The following is a 17071-nucleotide window of genomic DNA, read 5'->3' as shown; positions in this document are numbered from 1 at the left end:
CTCTTGAATGGACTTTTTAAAAATTCCAGTAGCTAACATGCATGGTTCTTTTATTAGTATATGTGCTGCCGAAGCGAGCACTAACATGCACTGCTATATTAGTTTCAGGTTTACAACATACTAATTCAACAATTCAATACATCACCCAGTGTTCATCACAAGTGCACTCCTTAATCCCAATCATTTATTTTACCCAACCCTCTCCTTAGACCCCATTATCTACTTTACCTACTCCCCCACCTCCTCTCTGGTAACTATCAGTTTGTTCCCTATAGCTAAGAGTCTGTTTCTTGGTTTGTCTGTCTTTATTTTTTCCCTTTGTTTGCTTTTTTATTTTTTTGTTTCTTAAATTCCACATATGAGTGATATCATATGGTACTTATCGTTCTCTGGCTTATTTTGCTTAGCACTATAGTCTCTAGTTCCATCCATGTTGTTGCAAATGGGAATATTACTTTCTTTTTATGGTTGAATAATATTCCATTGTGTATGTGTACCACACCTTCTTTATCCATTCATCTGTTGATGGGCATTTGGACTTCTTCCATAATTTGACTATTGTAAATAATGCTGCTATAAATATAGGGGTGTGTGTATCCTTTTAAATTAGTGTTTTTGTATTTTGGGGGTAAATATCCAGTAGTGTCATTACTAGATTGGGAGGCAGTTCTATTTTTAACTTTTTGAGGGACCTCTATACTGTTTTCCACAGTGGCTACATGAGTTTACATTCCAACCAACAGTGCAAGATTGTTACATTTTTTCATATCCTCACCAACACTTCTTGTTTCTTGTATTGTTGATGTTAGCCATTCTGACAAGTATGAGGTGATATCTCATTGTAGTTTTGATTTGCATTTCCCTGATGATGAGTGATGTTGAACATCTTTTCATTCGAATGGACTTTTTGAATACCATCTTATTTTGAAAGAGTTTAAGACTCACAATAAATTGTAAAAATTATAGATTTCCAGTGTACCTTTCACTCAGTCTCTACCTATGTTAATATCTTACATAACCATAGTACAATGTCAGAACCAGGATATTAGCATTGCTATAATACTATTAACTAAGGTACAAACCTTATTTGAAGTTCACCAGTTTTTATATGTATTTTTTGGCATACAGCTCTATAAAATTTTATCACGTGTATAGATTTGAGTAACTGTCACCACAATCAGGACATAGAACTATTGACTGGACATTTTAAAAGGATACTGTAGCATGTTTTCTTAAAATATATAGTATTATAATATTTTCTTGTCCTTTAAAATATTCCTACCAAAATTTATAAGATGAAGGAAAAAAAACAGAAGTTTATAGCTATAAATATCTACATTAGGAAAAAGAAAGATCTTAAACAAACTACGTAACCTTACACTTCAAGGAACTAGAAAAAGAAGAACAAACTAAGCCCAAAGTTAGCAGAAGGAAAAAATAATAAAGATTAAAGCAGAAGTAAATGAAATATAGAATAGAAAGCAACAGAAAAGATTATAAAACTAAGAGTTGGCTTATTGAAAAGATAAAGAAAATTAAGAGACCTCTAGCTAGACTAACCAAGAAAAAAAGAGAGAGAAATAAAATAAAAAATGAAAGACATTACAACTGATATTACAGAAGTACAAAGGATCATAAGAGGCTACTATGAACAATTATAAACCAAAAAATTGGGCAACCTAAAAGAAATGGATAAATTCTTAGAAATATGCAGCCTAGAAAGACTGAATCATAAAGAAATAGAAATTCTGAAGAGACCAATTATGACTAAGAAAATTGAAGCTGTAATCAAATCTCCCAACAAAGAAAACTTGGAACCAGATGGCTTCACAGGTGAATTCTAACAAATATCTAAAGAAGAAATAACATCAATTCTTTTCAAACTCTTTCAAAAAATTGAAGAGGAGTGAACACTCTCAAACATATTGTATGAGATCAGCAGTACTCTGACAGAAAAGCCAAATAAGGACAGCATGAGGAAAAAAAAACGAACAGCCAACATCCCTGATGAATATACATGTAAAAAGTCTCAACAAAATAACTAGCAAACTAAATTCAACAGTATATTAACAGGATCATATGCCAGAAAAATTAAAATAAAAGTAATAAAATGATCATATGCCATGATACAGTAGGATTTATCCCTTGGCTACAAGGATGATACAACATATACAAATCAATGAATGTGACATATTACATTAAAAGAATGAAAGATAAAAATCATATGATTCAGTAGATGTAGAGAAAGCATATGGCAAAATTCACTATCATTTCATGCTAAAAAAAATGTGAGTACTGAAGGAAGGTGCCTCAATATAATAAAGACTGTATATGACAAACCCACAACTAACATCATATGCAGTGGTGAAAGGATGAAATCTGTCCTCTAAGGTCAGGAACAAGACAAAAGTATTCATCCATTTTTACCATTTATATTCACCATAGCACTGGAAGTCTTAGCCAGAGTGATTAGGCAAGAAAAAAAAAATAAAAGTCATCCAAATTGAAAGGAAAAAGTAAAATTTCCTCTATTTGCATATGACATGATATTATATATAGAAAACCTTAAAGATTACACCAAAAAACTTAAAGTTGCAGGATATAAAATCAACATATAAAAATCAGTTGTGTCAGGCTCCCTGAATGGAGCCTGCTTCTCCCTCTGCCTGTGACTCTACCTCTCTCTCTGTGTTGCTCATGAATAAATAAATAAATAATCTAAAAAAATCAGTTGTGTTTTTATGCACTAATAACAAAGTATGAAAAAAAGATTTAAAAAAACAATCCGGAAAAAAAAAAAAAATAAAAAAACAATCCGGGATCCCTGGGTGGCGCAGCGGTTTGGCGCCTGCCTTTGGCCCAGGGCGCGATCCTGGAGACCCGGGATCGAATCCCACATCAGGCTCCCGGTGCATGGAGCCTGCTTCTCCCTCTGCCTGTGTCTCTGCCTCTCTCTCTCTCTCTCTCTGTGACTATCATAAATAAATAAAAATTAAAAAAAATAAAAAAAATAAAAAAATAAAATAAAAAAACAATCCAAGGGTACCTTGCTGGCTCAGAGGAACATGAGACTCTTGATTTCAGGGTTGTGAGTTCAGGCCCCATGTCGGGTATAGATACTGCTTAAATATAAAATCTTTAAAAAGGGTGTTGCCTGTGTTCTTCTCTAGGATTTTGATGGAATCTTGTCTCACATTTAGATCTTTCATCCATTTTGAGTTTATCTTTGTGTATGGTGAAAGAGAGTAGTCCAGTTTCATTCTTCTGCATGTGGCTGTCCAATTTTCCCAGCACCATTTATTGAAGAGACTGTCTTTCTTCCAATGGATAGTCTTTCCTCCTTTATTGAATATTAGTTGACCATAAAGTTCAGGGTCCACTTCTGGGTTCTCTACTCTGTTCCATTGATATATGTGTCTGTTTTAGTGCCAGTACCCCGCTGTCTTGATGACCATCCTTTGTAGTACAGCCTGAAATCTGGCATTGTGATGCCCCCAGATATGGTTTTCTTTTTTAAAATTCCCCTGGCTATTCGGGGTCTTTTCTGATTCCACACAAATCTTAAAATAATTTGTTCTAACTCTCTGAAGAAAGTCCATGGTATTTTGATAGTGATTGCATTAAACGTGTATATTGCCCTGGGTAACATTGACCTTTTTGAACTCGGCCACAGTAACTTCTTGCAAGATACATCCATGAAGGCAAAAGAAACAAAAGCAAAAATGAACTATTGGGACTTCATCAAGATAAGAAGCTTTTGCACAGCAAAGGATACAGTCAACAAAACTCAAAGACAACCTACAGAATGGGAGAAGATATTTGCAAATGACATATCATATAAAGGGCTAGTTTCCAAGATCTATAAAGGACTTATTAAACTCAACAGCAAAGAAACAAACAATCCAATCATGAAATGTGCAAAAGACATGAAGAGAAATCTCACAGAGGAAGACATAGACATGGCCAACATGCATATGAGAAAATGCTCTGCATCACTTGCCATCAGGGAAATACAAATCAAAACCACAATGAGATACCACCTCACACCAGTGAGAATGGGGAAAATTAACAAGGCAGGAAACCACAAATGTTGGAGAGGATGCGGAGAAAAGGGAACCCTCTTACACTGTTGGTGGGAATGTGAACTGGTGCAGCCACTCTGGAAAACTGTGTGGAGGTTCCTCAAAGAGTTAAAAATAGACCTGCTCTACGACCCAGCAATTGCACTGTTGGGGATTTACCCCAAAGATACAGATGCAATGAAACGCCGGGACACCTGCACCCTGATGTTTCTAGCAGCAATGTCCACAATAGCCAAACTGTGGAAGGAGCCTCAGTGTCCATCGAAAGATGAGTGGATAAAGAAGATGTGGTTTTTGTATACAATGGAATATTACTCAGCCATTAGAAATGACAAATACCCACCATTTGCTTCAACGTGGATGGAACTGGAGGGTATTAGCTGAGTGAAGTAAGTCAGTCGGAGAAGGACAAACATTATATGTTCTCATTCATTTGGGGAATATAAATAATTGTGAAAGGGAATATAAGGGAAGGGAGAAGAAATGTGTGGGAAATATCAGAAAGGGAGACAGAATGTAAAGACTGCTAACTCTGGGAAACAAACTAGGGGTGGTAGAAGGGGAGGAGGGTGGGGAGTGGGAGTGAATGGGTGACGGGCACTGGGGGTTATTCTGTATGTTGGTAAATTGAACAACAATGAAAAATAAATTTAAAAAAATCTTTAAAAAAAGGAAAACAATCCAATTAACAATAACATCAAAAACAATAAAGTACTTAGGAATAAACTGAAGCAAGGAAGTAAAAGATCTCACTTGAAAAGTATAAGACTTTGATGAAAGAAATTGAAGAAGGCACAAATTAATGGGAATATATTCTGTGTCATGGATCAGAAGAACTAATAGTGTTAAAATTTCCATACTACTCAAAGCCATCCATAGATTCAGTGTAATCCCTATCAAAATCACAATGGCATTTTTCACAGGAAAAAAAACACAATCTTAAAATTTTATGGGAATAAACAAAAATAGCCAAAACAATCCTGAGAAAGAAAAAGAAAGCTGGAGGCATCATACTTCCTGATTTCAAATAGTATTACAAAGCTATAATAATCAAAACAGTACGGTACACAAATAAAAACAAACACATGGACCAATGGGACAAAATTGAGAGCCCAGAAATAAACCCATATAGATGGTCAACTAATATTTGACAAGGAAGCCAAAAATACTCAATGGGGAAAAATAGTCCCTTCAACAATGGCATTGAGAAAACTGGATATTTACCTGCACATGAATGAAATCAGATCCCTATCTTACACCACTCACAAAAATTAACCTGAAATGAATAAAGATTTAAGCATAAGACCTGAAGCCATAAAATTCTTAGATGAAAATAGAGGAAAAGCTTTTTGGCATAAGTCGTGGCAAAGATTTTTTTTTTATAAGACACCAAAAGTACATAAAGACTCCTAACTCTGGGAAACAAACTAGGGGTGGTGGAAGAGGAGGAGGGCAGGGGGTTGGGGTGAATGGGTCACGGGCACTGAGGGGGTCACTTGACAGGATGAGCACTGGGTGTTATTCTGTATGTTGGCAAATTGAACACCAAGAAAAAATAAATTTATTATTTAAAAAAAACAAAGTTACAAGCAACAAAAGGAAAAATCAACAAGAGGGACTACATCAAACTAAAAGCTTCTGCACAGCAAAAATAAACAGGCGACAATAAAAAAGGCAACATATGGAATGGAACAAAATATTTGTAAACCATATACATGATAAGACATTATTATTCAAAATATATGAGGAACTCCTACAACTCAATAGCAAACAAAATAAAACAAAAACAAAAATTCAATTTTAAAAATGAGCAAAGGACCCGAATAGACAGTTTTCCAGGGAAAATATAGAAATAACCAACAGTACATGAAAAGGTGCCCAACATCACTTATTCATCAGGGAAATGCAAACCAAAATTATAAATTATCATCTAGTACAGGTTAGAGTGGCTATAATCAAAAATAGATAACAAGTGCTGGCAAGAATGTGGAGAAAAGGGAACCCCATGTACTGCTGGTGGGAATTTAAATTAGCACAACCACTGTGGAAAACACTATGGAGGTTCCTCAAATTAAAAAAAAAAAAGAACTACCTTATGTCCAGGAATTCTCTGGGTATATATCCAAAGGAAATGGAATCACTATCTCAAAGACTTATTTGCACCCCCACATCTATTGCAGAATGATTTAAAATAGGCAAAACACAGAAATAAACTAAGTATCCTTCAATGGACGAATGGATTTCGAATATGTGACATAAATATACAATGTAGTATTATTATCCATAAAAAAGCAATCCTGCCATTTGTAATAACATTGACATCATGGTCAACAAAATAAGTCAGACAGAGAAAGACATGCTATATAATCTCACTTAAATTTGGTATCTTAAAAAAAAACTCAGAAATAGGTGACTGCCAGGGGCTGTGGAGGAGGTGATGGGTGACAGTGGTTGAAAAATACAAACTCCCAGCTAGAAGATGAATAAGTTCTGGGGGTATAATGTGCAGTATGGTGACTACAGTTAACAATATTCTACTGTATACTTGAAAGTTGCTAAGAGGGTAGATCTTACATGTTCTCACCATATATAAAAAATGGTAAATACATGAGGTGATGGATGTGTTAACTAACCTTATCATAGTAATCATAGTAATCATCTTATAATATATATGTATATCAAATTATCACATTGTATTCCTTAAATATATATAATATAATACATACATTATATCTCACTAAAGCTGGAAAAATGCCTTCCACAGATATATAGTATATTTGAAAGTAAAAAAGGTAGATAATAGTCAATATGAGAACATTTCAGGGTGTTGGAAACTATAGATAAAGTTTCCTAATATTAGTACCTTTGGTTAAAAGGGGGAAAAGTACCTTTGGTAAAAAGGCTGTTTTTTATGGCCTTTCAAATTCAGTTTCTCACATGCACATTCCACAGTAGCCAACCAATTTCAACATGCCTCCCAAACATGACAGAAAGAAAAATCAAAGAATTTAGGCCGATTAGATGCTTTAGGTTATCATTAGTCAATGTATAATATGGTAGCTTCACCTTGGAGGTTGTTGGAAATGGAGAATCTCAGGCCCCACCCAGAACAACTAAATCAGAATATTTAACAATATCTGTTGGTGATCCTTATGCACATTAAACTGTTAAATGTGCTGTTCTAGGGATATGGTAAAATTAAAAATGGGAATATATTTTTAAGCATATTTATTTCTTCATCAGAATGAAGGACCAACAAGGATAATGAAAACAAGGTAGGAAACATCAGCTAATAAAAGATTTAAAGACATTTTTTAGGAAACAAAGTAGATGAAAGAGTGGTCATTGATTTCGCAGCATAGAAAAGCTCATAACCTTTTAAAATATTCAGAGAGGAGATTTTAATGAAAAGATGCCTGAAAAGATTCACAGAATCCAGGAGAGGCTCAAATCTTAGAGTTATAATTTCTGGCAATATGTGGGAATGAAGCTCTGGTATAAAAATGAGATAGAGTGAAAATGTATATATGGAATAATCAAAGTTTTCCCCCTACACACACACACACACACACACACACACACACACACACACACAGCTCCTCATACTCACGGAACTTCCTCAGCCAGAACCTATGCTGTAAGCCAGAAGCCAATGGAGATATATTAACTGGTGAAGCTGAACTGAAAACTCTTTGGAATCAGGGACAGCAGGAAAGATGATGGGTGAGGATGATACAAAGTTAAATGTAAGTTGAAATGTTGCATATGAAATGACCAGACACCCATGCATACCCCTTCCTCTACACTGGTCAGAAAGTCCTACAACCAAAATAATAACCTCAAGCAAGTAATTGAAAGAGCCAACTCTTGAGAAAAATGGCTTAAAAGAAAAGACCTCTCCATAGTGACAGTTTGGGTCCTCACTGAACTATCTGAACAATCAGAAGTAAACTTCTTTGGACTATACACCCTGCCCATATACACAAAGCCCCCATTTAGCTTTTAAGCATCAAACCTACATATAAGCAGGTAACCAATTATCATTATATCACTGAAGAAAGCCCTCAACATATGAGAAAAGCAAAAATAACAGAAAGAAAGAAACTGAAGAAAATAATTCATAGAATAGGAGAAAAGCTGTAAAATATGAAAAAGTATACCTTCCATGAAATAGACATAAATTCTTATGAAAAAATCAGGAAAAAAGTAAGAAACTTAAAAAAATTAAACTTTAATAAAAATTAATATAATTCATTTTTACATAAAATCAATACATATAACTTAATAAAATAAAAATTCAATAGAAAATGAGAAATAAAATCACAGAAAGTTCCCCAAAAGTAGAACAAAAATGAATGGGAATCAGAAAATAGAAAAAAAATCAGTGTCATCCAGAATCAACCCAAGACTTCTATTATCCAACTAATTAATGTTAGGTCCTGAAAAAAAAGAGAAAGAAAGTGTAGAAGAAATTTTCAAAGAAATATCATAGGAGAATTTCCCAGACCTGAAAAACATGAGTATCCAGATTAAAAGTATTCACAGAGGGCAGCCCTGGTGGCTCAGCAGTTTAGCGCCACCTTCAGCCCAGGGCCTGATCTTGGAGACCTAGGATCAAGTCCCACGTAGGGCTCCCTACATGGAGCCTGCTTCTCCCTCTGCCTGTGTCTCTGCCTCTCTGTGTGTGTCTCTCATGAATAAATAAATAAAATCTTTTTAAAAAAAAGTATTCACAGACTCTAGGAAACAAACAAAGGATTGCAAAAGGGAAGGTCGGTGGAAGGATGAGGTAACTGGATGATGGGTACTTGATAAGATGAACACTAGGTGTTATACTATATGTTGACAAATTGAATTTAAATTTAAAAAATTTTAAATAAAAAATAAATAAAAATAAAAGTATTCACAAAAGTTCCAACTAATGAATGTTGAAAGCTTTGCCTATACTGGGACACAGTGCTGAAACTTCAGAAAAGTCCTAGAAATGACACTTGTACCACAGGCTAAGGGATTAACCAGTCCAGATAAGAAAAAGAGAGCAAAGGACCTCAAGGAAAAGAAATTGTTAGGAATAGAAGCCTTATGGAAGATGAGTTAATATGATGGAATATTTGAGAGAAGAGAAAGGACAGGTGGGAAGCATATTTGATAGAACAACTTGGAAAAAATTAAAGAATACTATTTACTGTAACAATATAAACACTGATATCAGTTTAATGAAAAAGTGGTGACATGACTATATATTGAAAGGATGAAGAAAATGAGGTAAAATATATGAGAAAGCTAAATCCTTATCTACCACCACAAAAAATCAATAGATACTAAATTTTTTAAGTCCATAAGTAGTGGAGTGAGCATATTGTTTAGAAACATGGAAGTAAATAATAGAAGAAACAGCTAAAAATGTTGAAAGTGGTTGCTTCCAAAGAGTCATACCCAGGCATATGTAAGGAAGGAGTAGAGAACTGCATATTTTTATCATAGATGCCTTAACTTTTTAAACTGTGCAAATGAATTACTTTGATTTTAAAAAAATAACACACAACTTCTGCTTCTTGGAAGATGGTGTGGATATATTTTTCTCTATTCTCTCCACTAAGAACAACTAAAAACCCTGAAAACTATATATAAAACAAGTATACGAAGACTCTTGAAGGAGGAGAAAAGAAGACAGACCAGCTAGGGACTTCAGTTGCTGAGGAACAACATGTTGTAAGTTCCTCGATTTTTCTTTTTGCTTAATATATCTCAGACTTAGAGATGAAGAATCTAGCAACTCAGAAACACCAGTGGGTGCACACAAAAAGAAAGCACAAATTGAAGCCTGCTTTCACTAGTCCAAGGACCAGAAAGGCCTAGCAACAGTAAACTTTTAGACAACTAACATTATACTCTAGTCAAAGCCATAGAAAACAACAGTAGCCCCACATTTACCCATGCCAGAAAAGGCTGAATGGGAAAAAGGCATCCACTATTGCAAAGCCATAAAGTGCGCCCAAAACCTCCATTGGGTGGCACCAGACAGAGAAGACCATGTAAGGAATTGGAACTTGATCATTCCTCAGCATTTATAAGGCCCCCAATAGTAGAAATCACTTGAGCAGCCTAGGCTTCCACACACTCCCAGGAGTAACAAGATGACCTCCACACTGAGGTGATGTTAGAGAAAGCTAAGAGGAGAGTTGGGTTTTTCACCACTGTCCAACATAAATGAGACCCCACTCCCCGGAACTTTTAGTATTAGTGAAAGCCAGATAGGAAACAGTAACAAGGTACATTCACCCTTCCCAGCAAGGGAGTCATCAGTGGAGGCCTAATGAGGAGATGGAAATCCTACCCTTGACCAACAGTAATGAAGATTCATTCCCCCAACTTGACTGTCAATTGAGGTTGAATAGGGAATATAGACGTCTACCCTTACCTGGAAATAATGAGATGACATCCCTCTTACCCTGCCAAATCAGTATCAAAAAAGGGCAGCTAAAACAGGTTTAAATAAGATCCAGAGCCTAATAATATAATAGCCAAAATGTCCAACTTCAACTGAAAATTACTTATCATACAAGGAACCAAGAAGATCTCAAACTGAATTAAACAAGGTAAAACAAATGGTAACATCAAGATGACACAGATGTTAGAATCATCTGTCAAATATTATAAACCATTATTGTAATCATGCTTCAATGTGCAATTATGAAGACACTTGAAGTAAATGAAGAAAAATAGATAAACTCAAGAAAAATAGAAAGTCTTAAGAAAGAAATAGAAGATATAAAGAACAAAATGCAAATTTTAGAACTAAACAAATAAAATCACCAAAATATAAAGTTCAATTGATGGTCTTTACAGCAGAATGGAGGGGATAGAGGAAAGAATTGGTGACCTAAAGACAGAACAACAGAAATTACCCAATCTGAACAACAGAGAGAAATTATAGTGAAAAATAATACACAAAGCTGTACTGACTTGTGGAACTATAACAAAAGATCTAATATTTGTGCCATTGGAGGAAATCCTGGAAGGAGAGGAGGAGGAGGGTGGGTATGAAAAAATGCTTAAAGAAATAATGGCTGAAAACTTCCCAAATGTCATAAAAGATATAAATGTACAAGTTCAAGAAGCTAAATAAATTTCAAAAATGGTAAATACAAAAAAATCCAAAACAACACACAGCATAGTCAAACTTCTTAAACTAAAGTCAAAGAAAAAATATTTTAAAGTAGAGAACAAGCAATGATTCCTTATCTATAGGGGAAAAACATTTTAATAAGAGCAGACTTCTCATCAGAAACTATGAATACCAAAATAAAGTGGCACAACACTTTTCACGTACTGAAAGAAAACTATCACCCCTGAATTCTGTATCCAGCAGAAATGTCCTCAGAAATGAAGGGGAAATCAAGACATTCTTAGATGCAGAAAAACTAAGAATTTATGATGAGCAGACCTACTTATCACAATGGCCAAAGGAAATTCTCTAAATAGAAAGAAAATGTTAAAAGAAGGAACCTTGGGAGAGTAGGGGACCTCAACTCACCTGGCAACACCAACTTACCTAAATAACTTTCAAAACATCCTGATCACCTACAAATTAGACCTGAGATTTAAAGAAAGAACAGCCAGAACGCTACAGAGAGAAGGGTTTTCACTTCTAGCAAGGTAGGAAGGCAGAAAAAAAATAAAATAAAAAAGAATTAATTGCAGGAGGGGCACTGCGAGGAGCCAGGCTACAGCCCAGCAGTGAAAGCCTCCAGGACAGGAAAGCCCAACCCCGAAGAAGCAGGAACTTTAAAAATCCGCACCGGATTCTTCCCGGACTAAAAGGCACTTAGCAGGGAACTCCGCCACACACTGGGGCCAATCTCCATAAAGGGCTGGAGCGTGCACCCAGCAGGGCCTCAGGGAGAAGCCGGTGGGTCAGGCGAGTGGCTCCAGACAGAGGGGTCTGTGCCCTGCTGCCTTTGGGAGCCACGGCCCGGGAGCACTATTCCAGCAGCACAGGGCCCCGATCCCAGGGCGCCGAGAGACACAGCCCACAATCCTGCGCTCTCCTGGGACAGGTGGAGGCGGGGAGGGCACAGGATGAGGAGGACGCTCCTGCCAATGGGCGCCCCCAAGCTGTGCAGATCAGCGCACTGCCCTGGGAGCACCTAGTCCAGTGCGGACTGGGAGACTACGGAAGTTGCTAGCGGAGAGCTGACTCCACAGCTGGAAAGCTGGACATCGTCATTGTTGTTGCCCCTCCTTGTTTCACCGGGATCCTGGGAGGGGCGGGGCCACCAGGGAACAGGGGCCTCACAGGGTAAATAACTCCCACTGAGCCCGGCACCCAGTAGTAGGCAGGGCATTTACCCCAAGTACACACACCTGAGAATCAGAACAACAGTCCCCTCCCACAGAAGACCAGCTAGAAGAACAGGGGAAGAGCAAGATCTTGAACAAGAAGTGCTGGAAAGTTCCAAGGGAAGTCGAGATATTTATACTATATAGAACAAGAGGGTACCCCCCCTTGTTCCCCCTTATTCCAGTACAACTCATTTTTACATCAGACTAAATATTTCCAATATATTTTTCTCTTTTCCCACCTTAACTACAATAGTTTACCACCTCTTCATTTTTAAGTTTCTTTCTTTTTGACTTTCATATTTCTACAACTACATGTCTTAGATCTATTTCCCACTTCTTGATTCCCTTCAACATAACTAATTTAATTTTGGGAGGTATATGAGATATGTTTCTTTGTTTTCTCTGCCTCATTTTGTTCTACAATGGCAGAAGTTAATACTTTCTAAAACATGACTAGTATGCACCCAGAACCAAGTGGAATACAATGATGGTTCATTCTGTAAGATTATATTTTCTCTTCATTTACATTCTGTCCCCCTCTTTTATCTCGTTTCTGTTTTGGGGGTCAATGTTGGGGCTTTCTACAAGTATTTCTGGTTTATATAAATTTGAGACTGAGCATCTTCTAACATACAGAACTTCATACACTCAGAACCAAGAGGATGACCCTCTACGACCCCTCAGGTAGACTACATTCTCCCTCCACTACAACTTCTTCACCACCACCATCTCCCAGTCCCCCCCTTTTTTCTTTTTTCTTCTTTTATTTCCTCTTTTGTTTTTTTCTCTTCTTTTTTTCTTTTTTCTTTTTTTTCTACTTCTTTGGAATTCTTGGCCTTTTATTTTACTACTTTGTTTTCAAATTTGATTTTCACTTTACTGGTCCTTCTGTTTTATTCTGTTCTGATCTTTGTTTCCATTTTCTCATCTCTGACCTTGTCAGAATCATCTAGGGTGAAATTTACTTAGGTCCTGGTTGATATTCTTGACTCAGTCCACTCCTACAGCCACTCTGCACTGAGCAAAATGACTAGAAGGAAGAATTCACCACAAAAGAAAGAAGCAGAAACAGTACTCTCTGCCAAAGAGTTACGGAATTTGGATCACAATTTAATGCCAGAAAGCCAATTCTGAAGCACGGTTGTAAAGCTACTGGTGGCTCTGGAAAAAAGCATAAAGGATTCAAGAGATTTCATGACTGCAGAATTTAGATCTAATCGGGTCGAAATTAAAAATCAATTAAATGAGATGAAATCCAAACTGGAGACACTAACAACGAGGGTTAATGAGGTGGAAGAAAGAGTGGGCAAGTTGACAGCAAGCAAGGAAGGAAGCTGAGGGAAAAAAAAGACCATAGAAAAGGTTAAGGGAAATAAATTATAGCCTCAGAAGGAATAATCTATGTATAATTGGGGTTCTAGAAAATGCAGAGAGGAACAGAGGGCCAGAAAACATATTTGAATAAATCATAGCTGAGAACTTCCCTAATGTGGGGAGGGAAACAGGCATTCAGATCCAGAGAGGTCTCCACCCCAAAATTAATAATAGTTCAATACCTCGAATTTAATAGTGAAACTTGCAAATTCCAAAGTTAAAGAGAAAATCTTTAAAGCAGTGAGAGACAAGAGATTCTTAACTTATATGGGGAGAAATATCAGATAACAGAAGACCTCTCCACAGAGACCTGGCAGGCCAGAAAGGGCTGGCAGGATATATTCACTGTACTAAATGAGAAGAACATGAACCCAAAAATACTTTATCCAGCAAGGAATGATTCAGAATAGGAGAGATAAAGAGGTTCCAAGATAGGCAGAAACTAAAAGAATATGTGACCACCAAACCAGCTCTGAAAGAAATATTAAGGGGGACACTGTAAAAGAAGAAGCTCAAAGAAATAATCCACAAAAACAGGGACTGAATAGGTATCACAATGAAACTAAATTCATATATTTCAATAGTTACTCTGAACATGAATGGGCAAAATGATCCCATCAAAAGATGCAGGGTTTCAGACTGGATAAAAAGGCAAGACCCATCTATTTGCTGCCTGCAAGAGACTCATTTTAGTCCTAAGGACACCTCCAGACTGAAAATGAAAAGTTGGAGAGCCATTTACCATTCAAATGGTCCTCAAAAGAAAGCTGGGGTAGCAATCCTCATATCAGATGAATTAAAGTTTATCACAAAGACTGTAGTAAGAGATGAAGGGGGACACTATATCATACTTTAAGGGTCTATCCAACAAGAACCCAAAAATAATGAATATTTATGATACTAATGTGGGAGCTGCAAAGTATATCAATCAATTAATAACCAAAGTAAACAGATACTTAGATAGTAATACACTAATAGTAGGAGACATCAACATGGCACTTTCAGCAAATGACAGATATTCTAAGCACAACATCACCAAAGAAATGGGGGCTTTAAATGATACACTGAACCAGATGGATTTCACAGATACATACAGAATTTCCATCCGAACACAAGTGAATACACATTCTTCTCAAGCGCACATGGAGCTTTCTCCAGAATAGACCACATACTGGGTCACAAATCAGGTCTCAACTGATACCAAAAGATTGTGTTTGTCCCCTGCATATTTTCAGAACATAATGCTTTGAAACAATCACAAGAAGAAATGTGGAAGAAACTCAAACACGTGGAGGTTAAAGAGCATCTTACTAAAAGATGAATGGGTCAACCAGGAAATTAGAGAATTAACAAGATTCATGGAAACTAATGAAAATGAAGATAAAACTGTTCAAAATCTTCATGATACAGTCCTAAGAAAGGACTGTTTTTGCGAAGAAATACATCGCAATACAAGCATCCCTCAAAAAACTGGGAAAAACTCAAATACACAAGCTAACCTTGCACCTAAAGGAACTGGAAAAAGAATAGCAAATAAAACCTACACCAAGCAGAAGAAGATAGATAATAAAGATTTGAGCAGAACTCAATGAAATAGAGACCAGAAGAACTATAGAACAGATCAACAAAACCAGGAGTTGGTTCTTTAAAAGAATTAATAACATAGATAAACCATTAGCTAGCCTTATTAAAAAGAAAAAAGACTCAAATTAATAAAATCATTAATGAAAGAGGAGAGATCACAACCAATTCCAATGAAATACAAATTATTTTAAAAACGTATTATGAGCAGCTATATGCCAATAAATTAGGCAATCTAGAAGAAATGGACGCATTTCTGGAAAACCACAAACTACCAAAACTGGAATGGAAAGAAATAGAAAACCTGAACAGGCCAATAACCAGGGAGGGAATTGAAGCAGTCATCAAAAACCTCCCAAGACACAAAAGTCCAGGGCCAGATGACTTCGCAGGGGAATTCTATCAAATGTTTAAAGAAGAAATAATATCTATTCTACTAAAGCTGTTCAGAAACATAGAAAGTGATGGAATACTTCCAAACTCATTTTATGAGGCCAGCATCACCTTAATTCCAAAACCAAAGACCTCATCAAAAACAAGAATTATAGACTAATATCCCTAATGAACACAGATGCAAAAAATCTCAACAAGATAGTAGCCAATAGGATCCAACAATACATTAAGAATATTATTCACCATGACCAAGTGGGATTCATCCCTGGGATGCAAGGTTGATTCAACACTCCTAAAACAATCAACATGCTAGATCACATTAACAAGAGAAAAATCAAGAACCATATGATTCTCTCCATAGACAACAGAGAAAGCATTTGACAAAATACAGCATCCATTCCTGATCTTTTACTCTTCAGAGTGTAGGGATAGAGGGAACATTCCTCAGCATCTTAAAAGCCATCTATGAAAAGCCCACAACAAATATCATTCTCAATGGGAAAAAACTGGGAGCCTTTTCCCTAAGATCAGGAACACAGCAGGGATGTCCACTCTCACCACTGTTATTCAACATAGTACTAGAAGTCTGAGCCTCAGGAATCAGACAACAAAAAGAAATAAAAGGAATTTAAATTGGCAAAGAAGAAGTCAAACTCTCCCTCTTCACAGATGACATGATACTGTACATAGAAAGCCCAAAAGACTCTACCCCAGGATTGCTAGAATGCATATAGCAATTCGGCAATGTGGCAGGATACAAAATCAATGCCCAGAAATCCGTGGTATTTCTGTACACTAACAATGAGACTGAAGAAAGAGAAATTAAGGAGTCAATCCCATTTACAATTGCACCCAAAAAGCATAAGATACCTAGGAATAAACCTAAACAAAGAGGTAAAGGTTCTATACCCTAAAAGCTACAAAACACTTCTGAAAGAAATTGAGGAAGACACAAAGAGATGGAAAAATATTCCATGCTCATGGACTGGAAGAATTAATATTGTGAAAATGTCTATGCTACCCAGGGCAATGTACATGTTCATGCAATCCCTATCAAAATACCATGGACTTTTTTCACAGAGTTAGAACAAATAATAATATAAGATTTGTATGGAATCAGAAAAGATCCTGAATAGCCAGGGGAATATTGAAAAAGAAAACCGGAGCTGGGGACATCACAATGCTGGATTTCAAGTTGTACTACAAAGCTGTAATCATCAAGACAGTGTGGTACTGGCACAAAAACAGACACATAGATCAATGGAACAGAATAGAGAACCCAGAAATGGGCCCTC

Source organism: Canis lupus, chromosome X, assembly GCF_048164855.1.
Source record: "Canis lupus baileyi chromosome X, mCanLup2.hap1, whole genome shotgun sequence".
NCBI classification, from domain to species: Eukaryota; Metazoa; Chordata; class Mammalia; order Carnivora; family Canidae; genus Canis; species Canis lupus.
Note: the sequence above shows the minus strand (reverse complement) of the source record.